The following is a 14,556-nucleotide window of genomic DNA, read 5'->3' on the forward strand; positions in this document are numbered from 1 at the left end:
AGTATAATTAGTATACGAAGCCTTACTGCTGTATGTATAGTTACTGCACAGAGTATAATTGGTATGCAGTCTTACTGCTGTATGTGTAGTTACTGTACAGAGTATAATTAGTATACAATGCCTTACTGCTGTATGTGTAGTTACTGTACAGAGTATAACTAGTATAAGAAGCCTTACTGCTGTATGTGTAGTTATTGTACAGAGTGTAATTACTATATGAAGCCTTACTGATGTATGTGTAGTTACTGTACAGGGTATAATTAGTATACAAAGCCTTACTGCTGTATATTGAGTTACTGTACAGAGTATAATTAGTATAAGGGGCCTTACTGCTGTATGTATAGTTACTGTACAGAATATAATTAGTATAAGATGCCTTACTGCTGTATGTGTAGTTACTGTAGAGCATACACTTATTATAAGAAGCCATACTGCTGTATGTGTAGTTACTGTACAGAGTATAATTAGTATAAGAAGCCTTACTGCTGTATGTGTGGTTACTGTACAGAGTATAATTAGTATACAAAGCCTTACTGCTGTATGTGTAGTTACTGTACAGAATATTATTAGTGTAAGATGCCTTACTGCTGCATGTGTAGTTACTGTAAAGCATACAATTATTATAAGAAGCCATACTGCTGTATGTGTACTTACTGTATAGAGTATAATTAGTATAAGAAGCCTTACTGCTGTATGTGTAGTTACTATACAGAGTATAATTAGAATAAGAACCTTTACTGTTGTATGTATAGTTCCTGTACATAGTATAATTAGTATAAGAAGCCTTACTGCTGTATGTGTATTACTGTACAGAGCACAATTAGTATAAGAAGCCTTGCTACTGTATGTATAGTTACTGTACAGAGTATAATTAGTATAAGAAGCCTTACTGCTGTATGTGTAGTTACTGTACAGAGTATAATTAGTATAAGAAGCCTTACTGCTGTATGTGTAGTTACTGTACAGAGTATAATTAGTATAAGAACCCTTACTGCTGTATGTATATTACTGTGCAGAGTACAATTAGTCTAAGAAGCCTTGCTACTGTATGTATGCTTAGTATGATTAATATAGGAAGCCTTACTACTGTATGTATAGTTGCTGTACAGAGTATAATTAGTATAAGAAGCCTTACTACTGCATGCATTCTGCCTTGCATTGTTGATACTGTGTAACTGAAAAGGTTTTGATTGTACTTCATGTACTTGAGCTTTTCTCCACAGATGTCTGCTGAAAAGGTGCCTTTATGCCCAGCTGGACTTCTTCCATCAACAAGTGTGAAATAAATAAATAAATAAAATGTCATGGTGCAACAGGGCCTGTTTTATTGTAATGCATTCTCTTTCATTAGCAGATAACTTCCTTTCAGCATTGCTCATCTCCGTCCTGGTATAAGGCACAGGACCCTATGCTCCTTGATGGTCTGGAGAAAGCACTGCCTCTAAATATTCTTCTAATGCATCAGCATGCCAGGTAAATTCTTTAGTAAAATCAGCACATCTTTAGAACATGGGATTTTTCAAGGTCATGAAAACGTGTCTGCTTCAAGAGATAATTGTATATGTACATGAGGGTTTTTTTTGTGGAATCAGTCCAAGGGCAGATGATAGTTACAAAATAAGGCACAAACTTAATATAGTATCCAACTTATTCAAAGAAGCCTTCATAGAGGGTAAAGTCCAGTCTTTTTTTTTTCCCTGTCTTTTGCAGTTGGGGTCCTACCACTCTTCTTCTAATATGTCACCATAAGTGCTTGGCTTCTACGATACCCAGTTTACTTTTTCTAGCATTTACAATCAAGTCTGCATGCTTTCTGGATTTTAATTCGGCCTGCACCTTGGGAAAATGATATTCCCAGTCCATTGAATGAGTGAGCACATTGGCCAGGTATGTTTCAATGTCTTGAGAATGTGGCTTCAGTATCTTATCCATCAGCATCTGTAAGAAAACTGGGATTCCATGCAAACCAAATGGCAAAAGTGTGAAATAGAATAGGTCAGTAGGGGTTACAAAAGCTGAGATTTCTGTGATGGGAGTTGGAGGGGGGATGAGTAGCATCATCAAGTATTCAGCGACATGGCTTATGAATGGCCTTTATTACAGGAGGTTTAAGGTATTACATAGAGTGAAAACTCTAGCTTGGCTGGGTTTTCTCCCACTATATTTTTCTCTGATAAGTCTACGACTGATTTTGGTCAGTGGTAAAACACAAGAGTTTGACTTCTCTCCAGATGATTCTGCATCTGACATTGCTAAACACGTGTATGAAAACTGGCCCATGACTGGTTTAGGGTTAATTATTCCCCTCTCAACTTCAGAAAAGTGCTCCGCGTGGACTCATAAAACTGCAACTTCCACCCTCCACTACCTGCCTGGGCTGTTTCCCCTGGGTTCACTCTGCTAACTGGCTTTCATAACCAGGAGTAACCCTCACCAAAGTTATATTCTGGTTTAGGGTTAATTATTCCCCTCTCAACTTCAGAAAAGTGCTCATGGACTCATAAAACTGCAACTTCCACCCTCCACTACCTGCCTGGGCTGTTTCCCTGGGTTCACTCTGCTAACTGGCTTTCATAACCAGGAGTAACCCTCACCAAAGTTATATTCTGGTTTAGGGTTAATTATTCCCCTCTCAACTTCAGAAAAGTGCTCCGCGTGGACTCATAAAACTGCAACTTCCACCCTCCACTACCTGCCTGGGCTGTTTCCCCTGGGTTCACTCTGCTAACTGGCTTTCATAACCAGGAGTAACCCTCACCAAAGTTATATTGTATGTTACATTGATATTTGTTCTTTTTAAAAGTAACATTGATGTTATTTCCTGGGTTTTCTCCTGATATAGAAACTAGACTTCTGCCAGTCTTCTCAGCAGCCACCTCCCCATTACTAGACTGCTTGATTCCCTCACTATATCTTCTCTCTTCGGTTGATTAAAATATTTACTGCACTATACCTAAAGCCATCTTTGCCTCTAGTACTCTCTATTTACCCTTTCCCTACCTAAAGTACTGTCTCTATTATCCCTAGCCTCTATTCATAGTTCCCACACCTCATGCTTATAGTATCTCTCCTGCCTGACTCTTATTCCTTTTAGTTCTTCTGATCTTTACCAATCTGCTATTGCTAGTTCTCTCTGTCCCTGTGCTCTGCATTAACATCTTCGCTACTCTCCTGCCTCCCTTGTAACTTTTCAGGGAACTGTTTCCCTTGAGCTTAAACTACTCTTTGTCCTCCTACTACTAGTTAAACTGACTATCTCCCTGTATCCAGACCTACTCTCCTAGGATTGCTTCTTTCTGATTGTTTTCCACTCCTCTCCCCTGCTCTCTCACTAATTGTGTCTCTTACGCATTGCTATGCATCTCTACCTTCCGAACTGATGTTTCATAACTCCCTGTGATCTTACCCTCTCCTATCTGTGCCTCCTCTTTTCCTCCCTATCTCCCTCCTTCTCTGAGTATATTCATTGACACTTTCGATGTTTTCTAAAATCCTCTCCATTTATTTCTGCAGCTAACCTCGCACACTAGTCTCTATCGAACCTCTGCCCGCCCCCTGGCTCACTACTTCCGTTCCAGGAACTGGTAAAAGGGGCTGCTTCCTCTGGGCGACATTTTGTTTTCTCTCCCCTTGTGTGTGGCTGCTGCTGGAAGTGCTGGTGAGTAGGTTAGGGCTGTGCAGAGCTATCCGCCTCGTTTAGCTAGCTCACTTTTAACTATAGTGATATATTTTTTATAGGATCCTAATGTTGCCTGTGGATAGTGCTGGCTGCTAGTACTTGAAGATTTATTGATGGTAATGTTGGTCGCTAGTGCTTGTGAACTTAGGTAGCTAATTTTATCAGTACACTCTTATTTCTTGGTTGTTCTCATTTTGCTTATTAATAGTGTTGGTCGCTAGTGTTTGGGGCTTGTGTAGCTGACTTTCACCTACTTTTACAGGCTTCTTGATGGTTTTGAGGATTTATTGATGGTAATGTTGGTCGCTAGTGCTTGGGAACTTAGGTAGCTAATTTTTATCAGCATACTGTTATTTCTTGGTTGTTCTCATTTCTGCTTTGTAATAGTGTTAGTCGCTAGTGTTTGGGGCTTGTGTAGCTGAATTTCACCCACTTTTACAGGTTTTCCTGATGGTTCTGAGGATTTATTGATGGTAATGTTGTTCGCTAGTGCTTGGGAACTTAGGTAGCTAATTTTTATCAGCATACTCTTATCTCTTGGGTGTTCTCATTTTTGCTTATTAATAGTGGTAATGTTGGTCGCTAGTGCTTGGGAACTTAGGTAGCTAACTTTTATCAGCATACTCTTATTTCTTGGTTGCTCTCATTTTTTGCTTATTAATAGTGTTGGTCGCTAGTGTTTGGGGGCTTGTGTAGCTGAATTTCACCTACTTTTACTTGTTTTCTAGTGCTAGTAACTGTCGCATGTGATTGTGTTGATTGCCAGTGCCTGGGGACTTGTGTACCTTGTTTTAAGGGTATCTACATGTTCACTCACTTGCAGTAACTGTCGCTAATAGGTAATGATGGTCGCAAAAGCTTTGGACTGAAGTAACTTTTGTGATATGTTTATAATTGTTTGCTTGGTAGTATTAGCTGTTGGTAGTTGATAGCGTTGGTCGCTAAGACTTAGGGATTTACTTAAATAGTTTTCAACTTGCACCTGTTTATTTTTTGGCTATAACTACTGTCGCTTCTAATATATTGGCTTTTATGTTGATGAAGAGCTTGAGTGCTATACAGTGTGTTTTATTTCCTAGACCATCGTGTTGGGAAGACTGATTCCACGTGCTGTGGATTCTCTAGTAGAGCATATAAAACCAAGGCTTTTACTCCATGGCTGGAGGACTGTAGAGATTTCCCTGCCTATGCCTGATAGACTGTTTTTATAAATATTACTCATTTGCCTGCTAGACTGTTTTTATATATATTACTCATTTCTCCAATGTATTCATAATTTTATAATGAGGGTATCCGCCCGTGAAGTACTGCACAGTGTAGTGTAAATGTAACCACTCTCAAGTAATAAGCGTGTTGTTGATTACTGTTGAGATATTGGGACTTTAATCAGCTCATAGCTGCTTAATTTTGTATCCTATGGATTTCTATCTTTGCTGTTTTAAGCTGTCTAGTGGTCTGTACCTTGGCATGCATAAGCGTATTGTAATGTAACTGCTTTTGTTTGGACTAGCCTAATTACCTAATTGTAATTTGTAACCTAACTGTTTTTTCTTTTCTCTATCTCTTTCTAGCTGGTTTAGGGTTAATTATTCCCTCTCAACTTCAGAAAAGTGCTCCGTGGACTCATAAAACTGCAACTTCCACCCTCCACTACCTGCCTGGGCTGTTTCCCTGGGTTCACTCTGCTAACTGGCTTTCATAACCAGGAGTAACCCTCACCAAAGTTATATTGTATGTTACATTGATATTTGTTCTTTTTAAAAGTAACATTGATGTTATTTCCTGGGTTTTCTCCCCTGATATAGAAACTAGACTTCTGCCAGTCTTCTCAGCAGCCACCTCCCATTACTAGACTGCTTGACTCCTCACTATATCTTCTCTCTTGGTTGATTAAAATATTTACTGCACTATACCTAAAGCCATCTTTGCCTCTAGTACTCTCTATTTACCCCTTTCCCTACCTAAAGTACTGTCTCTATTATCCCTAGCCTCTATTCATAGTTCCCACACCTCATGCTTATAGTATCTCTCCTGCCTGACTCTTATTCCTTTTAGTTCTTCTGATCTTTACCAATCTGCTATTGCTAGTTCTCTCTGTCCCTGTGCTCTGCATTAACATCTTCGCTACTCTCCTGCCTCCCTTGTAACTTTTCAGGAACTGTTTCCCTTGAGCTTAAACTACTCTTTGTCCTCCTACTACTAGTTAAACTGACTATCTCCCTGTATCCAGACCTACTCTCCTAGGATTGCTTCTTTCTGATTGTTTTCCACTCCTCTCCCCTGCTCTCTCACTAATTGTGTCTCTTACGCATTGCTATGCATCTCTACCTTCGAACTGATGTTTCATAACTCCCTCGCATCTTACCCTCTCCTATCTGTGCCTCCTCTTTTCCTCCCTATCTCCCTCCTTCTCTGAGTATATTCATTGACACTTCGATGTTTTCTAAAATCCTCTCCATTTATTTCTGCAGCTAACCTCGCACACTAGTCTCTATCGAACCTCTGCCCGCCCCCTGGCTCACTACTTCCGTTCCAGGAACTGGTAAAAGGGGCTGCTTCCTCTGGGCGACATTTTGTTTTCTCTCCCCTTGTGTGTGGCTGCTGCTGGAAGTGCTGGTGAGTAGGTTAGGGCTGTGCAGAGCTATCCGCCTCGTTTAGCTAGCTCACTTTTAACTATAGTGATATATTTTTTATAGGATCCTAATGTTGCCTGTGGATAGTGCTGGCTGCTAGTACTTGAAGATTTATTGATGGTAATGTTGGTCGCTAGTGCTTGTGAACTTAGGTAGCTAATTTTATCAGTACACTCTTATTTCTTGGTTGTTCTCATTTTTGCTTATTAATAGTGTTGGTCGCTAGTGTTTGGGGCTTGTGTAGCTGACTTTCACCTACTTTTACAGGCTTCTTGATGGTTTTGAGGCTTTATTGATGGTAATGTTGGTCGCTAGTGCTTGGGAACTTAGGTAGCTAATTTTTATCAGCATACTGTTATTTCTTGGTTGTTCTCATTTCTGCTTTGTAATAGTGTTAGTCGCTAGTGTTTGGGGGCTTGTGTAGCTGAATTTCACCCACTTTTACAGGTTTTCCTGATGGTTCTGAGGATTTATTGATGGTAATGTTGTTCGCTAGTGCTTGGGAACTTAGGTAGCTAATTTTATCAGCATACTCTTATCTCTTGGGTGTTCTCATTTTTGCTTATTAATAGTGGTAATGTTGGTCGCTAGTGCTTGGGAACTTAGGTAGCTAACTTTTATCAGCATACTCTTATTTCTTGGTTGCTCTCATTTTTTGCTTATTAATAGTGTGGGTCGCTAGTGTTTGGGGGCTTGTGTAGCTGAATTTCACCTACTTTTACTTGTTTTCTAGTGCTAGTAACTGTCGCATGTGATTGTGTTGCTTGCCAGTGCCTGGGGACTTGTGTACCTTGTTTTAAGGGTATCTACATGTTCACTCACTTGCAGTAACTGTCGCAAATAGGTAATGATGGTCGCAAAAGCTTTGGACTGAAGTAACTTTTGTGATATGTTTATAATTGTTTGCTTGGTAGTATTAGCTGTTGGTAGTTGATAGCGTTGGTCGCTAAGACTTAGGGATTTACTTAAATAGTTTTCAACTTGCACCTGTTTATTTTTTGGCTATAACTACTGTTGCTTCTAATATATTGGCTTTTATGTTGATGAAGAGCTTGAGTGCTATACAGTGTGTTTTATTTCCTAGACCATCGTGTTGGGAAGACTGATTCCACGTGCTGTGGATTCTCTAGTTGAGCATATAAAACCCCGCGCTTTTTACTCCATGGCTGGAGGACTCTAGAGATTTCCCTGCCTATGCCTGATAGACTGTTTTTATAAATATTACTCATTTGCCTGCTAGACTGTTTTTATATATATTACTCATTTCTCCAATGTATTCATAATTTTATAATGAGGGTATCCGCCCGTGAAGTACTGCACAGTGTAGTGTAAATGTAACCACTCTCAAGTAATAAGCGTGTTGTTGATTACTGTTGAGATATTGGGACTTTAATCAGCTCATAGCTGCTTAATTTTGTATCCTATGGATTTCTATCTTTGCTGTTTTAAGCTGTCTAGTGGTCTGTACCTTGGCATGCATAAACGTATTGTAATGTAACTGCTTTTGTTTGGACTAGCCTAATTACCTAATTGTAATTTGTAACCTAACTGTTTTTTTCTTTTCTCTATCTCTTTCTAGCTGGTTTAGGGTTAATTATTCCCCTCTCAACTTCAGAAAAGTGCTCAGCGTGGACTCATAAAACTGCAACTTCCACCCTCCACTACCTGCCTGGGCTGTTTCCCCTGGGTTCACTCTGCTAACTGGCTTTCATAACCAGGAGTAACCCTCACCAAAGTTATATTGTATGTTACATTGATATTTGTTCTTTTTAAAAGTAACATTGATGTTATTTCCTGGGTTTTCTCCCTGATATAGACACTAGACTTCTGCCAGTCTTCTCAGCAGCCACCTCCCCATTACTAGACTGCTTGATTCCCTCACTATATCTTCTCTCTTCGGTTGATTAAAATATTTACTGCACTATACCTAAAGCCATCTTTGCCTCTAGTACTCTCTATTTACCCCTTTCCTACCTAAAGTACTGTCTCTATTATCCCTAGCCTCTATTCATAGTTCCCACACCTCATGCTTATAGTATCTCTCCTGCCTGACTCTTATTCCTTTTAGTTCTTCTGATCTTTACCAATCTGCTATTGCTAGTTCTCTCTGTCCCTGTGCTCTGCATTAACATCTTCGCTACTCTCCTGCCTCCCTTGTAACTTTTCAGGAACTGTTTCCCTTGAGCTTAAACTACTCTTTGTCCTCCTACTACTAGTTAAACTGACTATCTCCCTGTATCCAGACCTACTCTCCTAGGATTGCTTCTTTCTGATTGTTTTCCACTCCTCTCCCCTGCTCTCTTACTAATTGTGTGTGCCACGCGTCGTTCCCCTCCCTACCCCAATTCCCACCCACCCCAGGGGTCCTCAACATATACCTCACTAAACACTCCCCTATCCTCTCAACCAATCTCCTTCCAACAAACTAGACCTCCCCCTCATCTTTTACCACACTTCCCCCACCACTCTATAATATCATATCCTCCCACCTTTTGACACCTAACTACAACACTATTTCTTAAAATCTACTATACCTTATCTCTTCTATCCTTCTCCCTCAAAGCACTTTAATAACCAAACGTATATTACATTCTTTCTACTTTCTATCCAATACCTACTCATTTCCTATCTTATACTGACTAATCACCTTCCTAAATTTCTATACACACATTCTCCTTGTATCCCTTCATCATACAGTATTACTGTGCTATCTCTACCTAACTATTCTTTCTAAACAACCTACCCTAGGCCCTCATCTCCTCACTATAATGTCTCTAACTTTAAAACCCTTTCTCATCTATGCTCTACTTGCAATTATTACTTTAGCCTCTCTCTCTCTATCATACCATATCACCTCATTGCAATTCAAAACTTTCTATGAACAAAACCTTCACATAAAGCAAACCTTACCTTCATCTACCTTTAGCTCCCTTAAACATAGTAACATTACCTGTTCTTCCAACTATTTACTACCAAAATATCATAGGGTTTCTCACACTACCCCTAACTCTAACAAAAGATTCCTTAGTATTTGTCTCAAACTGCTTAAACTACTATCAACGCACCATCAGCAACTCCTCTTACACGGTGACATTCATCCTAATCCTGGTCCTTCTACCATTAACAATCATAACCAAAACCTTAACTCTTCTCCTCTTCCTGCATCAGGTACTAGAACTAAAATTCCCTTCTAATAGCTCATATTAACATCAGAAGTTTGAATAACAAAATCCACCATTTACATGCACTCCTTCACTTGCATTCATTTGATATATTATGTGTAACAGAAACATGGCTAAAACCCTCCACTCTAGATCAGGAAATCACCCCTCCTGGCTATAACATACTTAGAAATGACCGTATAAAAAGAAAGGAGGCGGTATAGCCATTATTTATAAATCAAACCTACTAGTTTCCCAATTTAATGACGTTCCATTAACAAGCTCTAAAACAGAAATCTTATCTATCAAACTACAGATAAACAACAATAAAGCAATCTATCTAATATGTATGTACCTTCCCCCTGGCAACAATACCCAAACACTAGAAAGCCTACTTAGTCCCCTGTCCAGTCAACTACCCCAAGAAACCATAATACTTGGTGACTTCAACATTGATTGGAAAACCTGTGCAGACCATCAACCTACTAACCATATTAATCTCCATGGTTACTCTCAATTAATAACAACTACAACTAGAACACATAAACCAAATAAGAAAGAAACAATTCTGGACTGGATTCTAATTAATAATGCCCACACTTACTATACTGCAGATACACTTCCTGACAGTATTAGTGATCACACACTTACATATGTGATCAGACAAAAACTGAATATTCCTAATATGCATAAACTTAAAAGATGCTGCTCAAAAATTTTTCAACCCTGATAACTTCCTTACAGAATTACAGGCATGTGACTGGTCACCTTTATCACACCTCGAACTCAATGAAGCAGTTTCCTTCTTTAACACAAAATTTCTGCAAGTCCTGGACTATCATGCTCCATTCCACTCTATTAGGATAAAAGCCAAAACTGCCCCTTGGCTCACTAAGCAAACTAAAGAAAAAATGATCCTTAGAAATAAAACCTGGTCCAAATGGAAAGCTACCAAGTCCCCATCTGACCATCTCCTCTATAAACAGTTAAGAAATTCTACCAAAAAAGACACTCTTAGAGACAAAAAGGAATTTTATCTCCACCTTCAACAAACTACACAAAATACCCCCAAAAAATTTTGGTCAGGTATAAATAACCTTCTTAAACCAGGTCATTCTACTACTCCTACCCCCTCAGGATTTAACCCTAATACCTCTACACTAATCCCAAATGCCTTTAATAACTACTTTACAGAAGCCATTCTAACACTAGCAAACTCTCTACCAACACCTATTCCATCCTCACCTGATATCTCTCCAGCCTCTACTAATCACTTTCAAATCCAACCTGTGTCTTCTACTATCATATATAAGCTTCTCTCAAAACTAAAACCATGCACGCCATCAGCTGACCAGCTCCCTTCTGAATACTTACAAATTGCTGCTAAAGCTATCTCTCACCCAATATCTATTCTAATAAATAGGACCATCTCTGAAAAGAAAATCCCCTCAGTCTGGAAGATATCTCACATAATTCCCCTTCATAAAGGAGGCCCTTCTTCCGAATTATCCAACTATCGTCCTATTGCCTTACTGTCCCCATTAGCTAAAATAATGGAAAGGTGTATACATAAACAATTTCTGAATTACCTTCTTCAAAACAACCTTCTAGCTGACTGTCAACATGGTTTTAGACCCCATCACAGTACTACCACTGCCCTTCTGTCTTTTACTGACTCTATAAATAAAAATCGAAACAGTAACCTTCTCTCATCAGCTCTATTTATAGATCTATCAAAAGCTTTTGATATGGTTAACCATAATATACTCCTTGACAAACTTAACAACCTCTCTTTAAGCTCTCAGACTCTACAATGGTTTAAAAGCTATCTGGAAAATAGACAACAAGCAGTTCTATGGGAAAATAACCTCTCATCTTTACTTCCAGTAAATGTAGGGGTTCCACAAGGATCTATCCTTGGACCCCTTCTTTTCTCAGTATTTATTAATGACCTATACTTGAATTTACCTCAAGCTACCTGCATCCAATATGCAGATGACTCGACATTGATCTGCTCCGCCACAAATACTCCCTCTCTCCAGTCCATCACCCAGACAACCTTTCATAATGTTGAAAAGTGGTTTTTGCAGCATTGCCTCCTCCTTAATCCCAAAAAAACAAAGCTCCTTCTCTTTACTCCTACTAATAAATATCCTACACCTCTCTTTACTATCACCTCCAATAATTCAACCTGCATTAACCCTGATAATACCACTCGACTATTAGGGGTAACCATTGATAACCATCTCAATTTTGATGAACAAATAAATAGTACCATCAAAGCTGTGAATAAAAAATTGGGACACTCTATAGAATTAAACCTTTCCTTACCCCAGCAGCCAGAAAAACCATTGCACAGACTCACCTGCTCTCTACTCTCTTTTATGCTTCGACCATTTATACCACACTCTCTAAAAAGAACATCAATAAACTCTCCACATGTTATAACAGTATAGCAAGATTCATTAATGCAACTCCCTTTAGAACCCACCACTGTTATAACCTGAAACAACTAAATTGGCTAGAACTAAATAACCAATTACTTTACCAACAACTACTTATAACTCATAAAGCCCTTCACTTCCCTGAAAATACTCCAAGTCTGGCTAAACTTATCTCTCCATATAAGAACCTAAACACACTGCGTTCTGCCAACAAGTTTCTAGTATCCATTACTAAATCAAATAACAAAGCTGGAGATGCACTATTTTCTAATTCCATAGGTAAACACTGGAATCTAATCCCTCAAGAAATAGTGACTCTTCAGTCCACCTCTCTCTTCAAAAGACATATCAAAGGACACCTTACTTCTCAATGGCTATGTCCCTGTACCAATCCCGATTAAAAGTATGGCTCAACACACCTTATTATTTTTATTTTACTCTTGTCTCCTCACTGGCCCTACCTGAAGCTTTCTGAAATTTGAGAGGTGAATACTTAAGTACTCCTAGATCTCTGAATAACTTTAGTGGATAGATTTTGCTTTGTTTTTAACTTGTACTTTTTTTTTTTTTTTAAAATGTGATAGTCATCCTTTCTTGTACCTTGTATAATTCTACTAAAAAAAAATGTTTTTATTCTCTGTTATTTTGTCTATATTGGAGCTTTTCTCCCCGGGCCTCTACTGTAAACGGATATATATCCAGCTGGACTAGCCCGGTCAACAAATGTAAAATAAAAAAAAAAAAAAAAATGAGTAGTATCTGACGCCATCCTTTTTTTAGGTCTGGTTCTGTCAAGTATCTAATTTTTTCTAAGCGTCTATCAACTCATTAATGTTGGTATGAGATAGGTATCAAACTATGTAATGCTATTTAATTTCCTGCAGTTGTTATAAAATTGAATGCATCCATCAGTCTTAGTAACTAACACATGCAGGACCATTGCTAAGTATTTTGGTGCCATGTGCAGTTTTCCAGTTTAACACCCTCCTCAGCTCTAAGTAGAGAGCCAAAAAAAGAGAAGAGATCTTCTTCTTTGAAAACTGTAAGTCTAGAAAACCACTTGCTACAAATGTAACAAACAACTTGATTGATGGAACAGTGCTCCATCACACTTTTTAACAGTGTATTCTCTTTGTTTCACTATTCCTTGGCAATATGAAACAGTCCCCTGGAATATCAGCTGTACAGACATTCAGAATAGGGAAACCGATTTGATGTTTGGAGTTCCATTCTGATTACAAACAGTAAGTAGGGTAATAGTCAGTCCACAATTTTCCCTTCTATAGCAATAACTTTCAATAACACGGATTTCCATGTTTTATTAAATCATTCTGCTAATATATGAATCTCTGGCAGGTACACTGATGTCCTCAGGAGTTGCTTACCTTTAAAGATGTGGTTATACCTCGCAACCCACAATAATGGGGAGGCAAAGGCTCAGAAATAGTGACAAATTTTAAAAATCGCTCTTATAAACTTATAAAGTTGGTAGACTAAAAGATGTTGTGTTATATGCATTTTCTAAATGATATGAAGTCTGAAAGGTAAATGCATGCCATTATTTAGTGAATTCAGTCCTCACTGACTTACTCCCAAAAAAGTAAAAGTTTTATGAGGAACAAATTAAAAATAAGAGACAAAAATCTGGACATTCTGTGAAAATCTGGACAGTTGACATAACTGATATAATATGTGTTGCATAAATGGAACACGTTTAGGGATACCCACACTGGAGAACAACACTATTATCTCCATAGCAACAGCCTTAATGTTAGCTGTGTGTAATAGTGCCATCTCTGCAAATTTGGTTGCATAATCTATTATAACTAATATGTACTACCGGTTGCTGTATTTTAACTAATGGCACCATGATAAACATTGTAATACATACATATATATATATATATATATATATATATATAGAGAGAGAGAGAGAGAGAGAGAGAGAGAGAGAGAGAGAGAGAGAGACCATTTCTATGACAAACATTCAAGTCAATGGACTTCAAAATCCAGACTGGGGTGGAGTTCTCTGACATTTTGAACAGGAAGCATGGAAACTTTCCATTTCTTACATTATGCCTAGCCAATAACATCCTTACCTTTATTTTATCCATCACGATGTGGTTTCCTAATACATCACTGAAGGTCATGTTCATAACTAGTGGCCTATAAAGTTTTGGTACAAATAAAGAATACAGGAATTCTTCAATTTCTTTATTTACTCCTCATACAACATCATTTTTAACTCATAACAGAAGTGAGAGCTTGTGAAGACATATTGTTCAGCATATTTTTCCTTCTTTTGATGTTCTCTGTTTCCTTCCTTAAGTTATCAACTTCCCAGCGTGCCTTCTCAAAGTTTATGTTGCTTATGTTGCTAACTCATAGGTTCAAAGGTTCATACTAGGCTAACTGCCCTTGTGGGTCATTTTAAGCCTAGCCAATTATCCCTTATGAGACTCAAACCCTGCACCTTGTGTTTGTAAGGCAAACAGCTAAGCCATTAGGCCACCCTCCCAACCCCTATAATTATTTTCATTCATTTATTTTACATTTGTTAACTGGTAATAACTGGTAAGTACACTGGTTCAAAACCTTTTTCAGAAATGACCCAGGCCAGAATTTTTGTTCAAAAATTC

This window comes from Protopterus annectens, chromosome 11.part0, assembly GCF_019279795.1.
Source record: "Protopterus annectens isolate FY-2018-M chromosome 11.part0, PAN1.0, whole genome shotgun sequence".
NCBI classification, from domain to species: Eukaryota; Metazoa; Chordata; order Ceratodontiformes; family Protopteridae; genus Protopterus; species Protopterus annectens.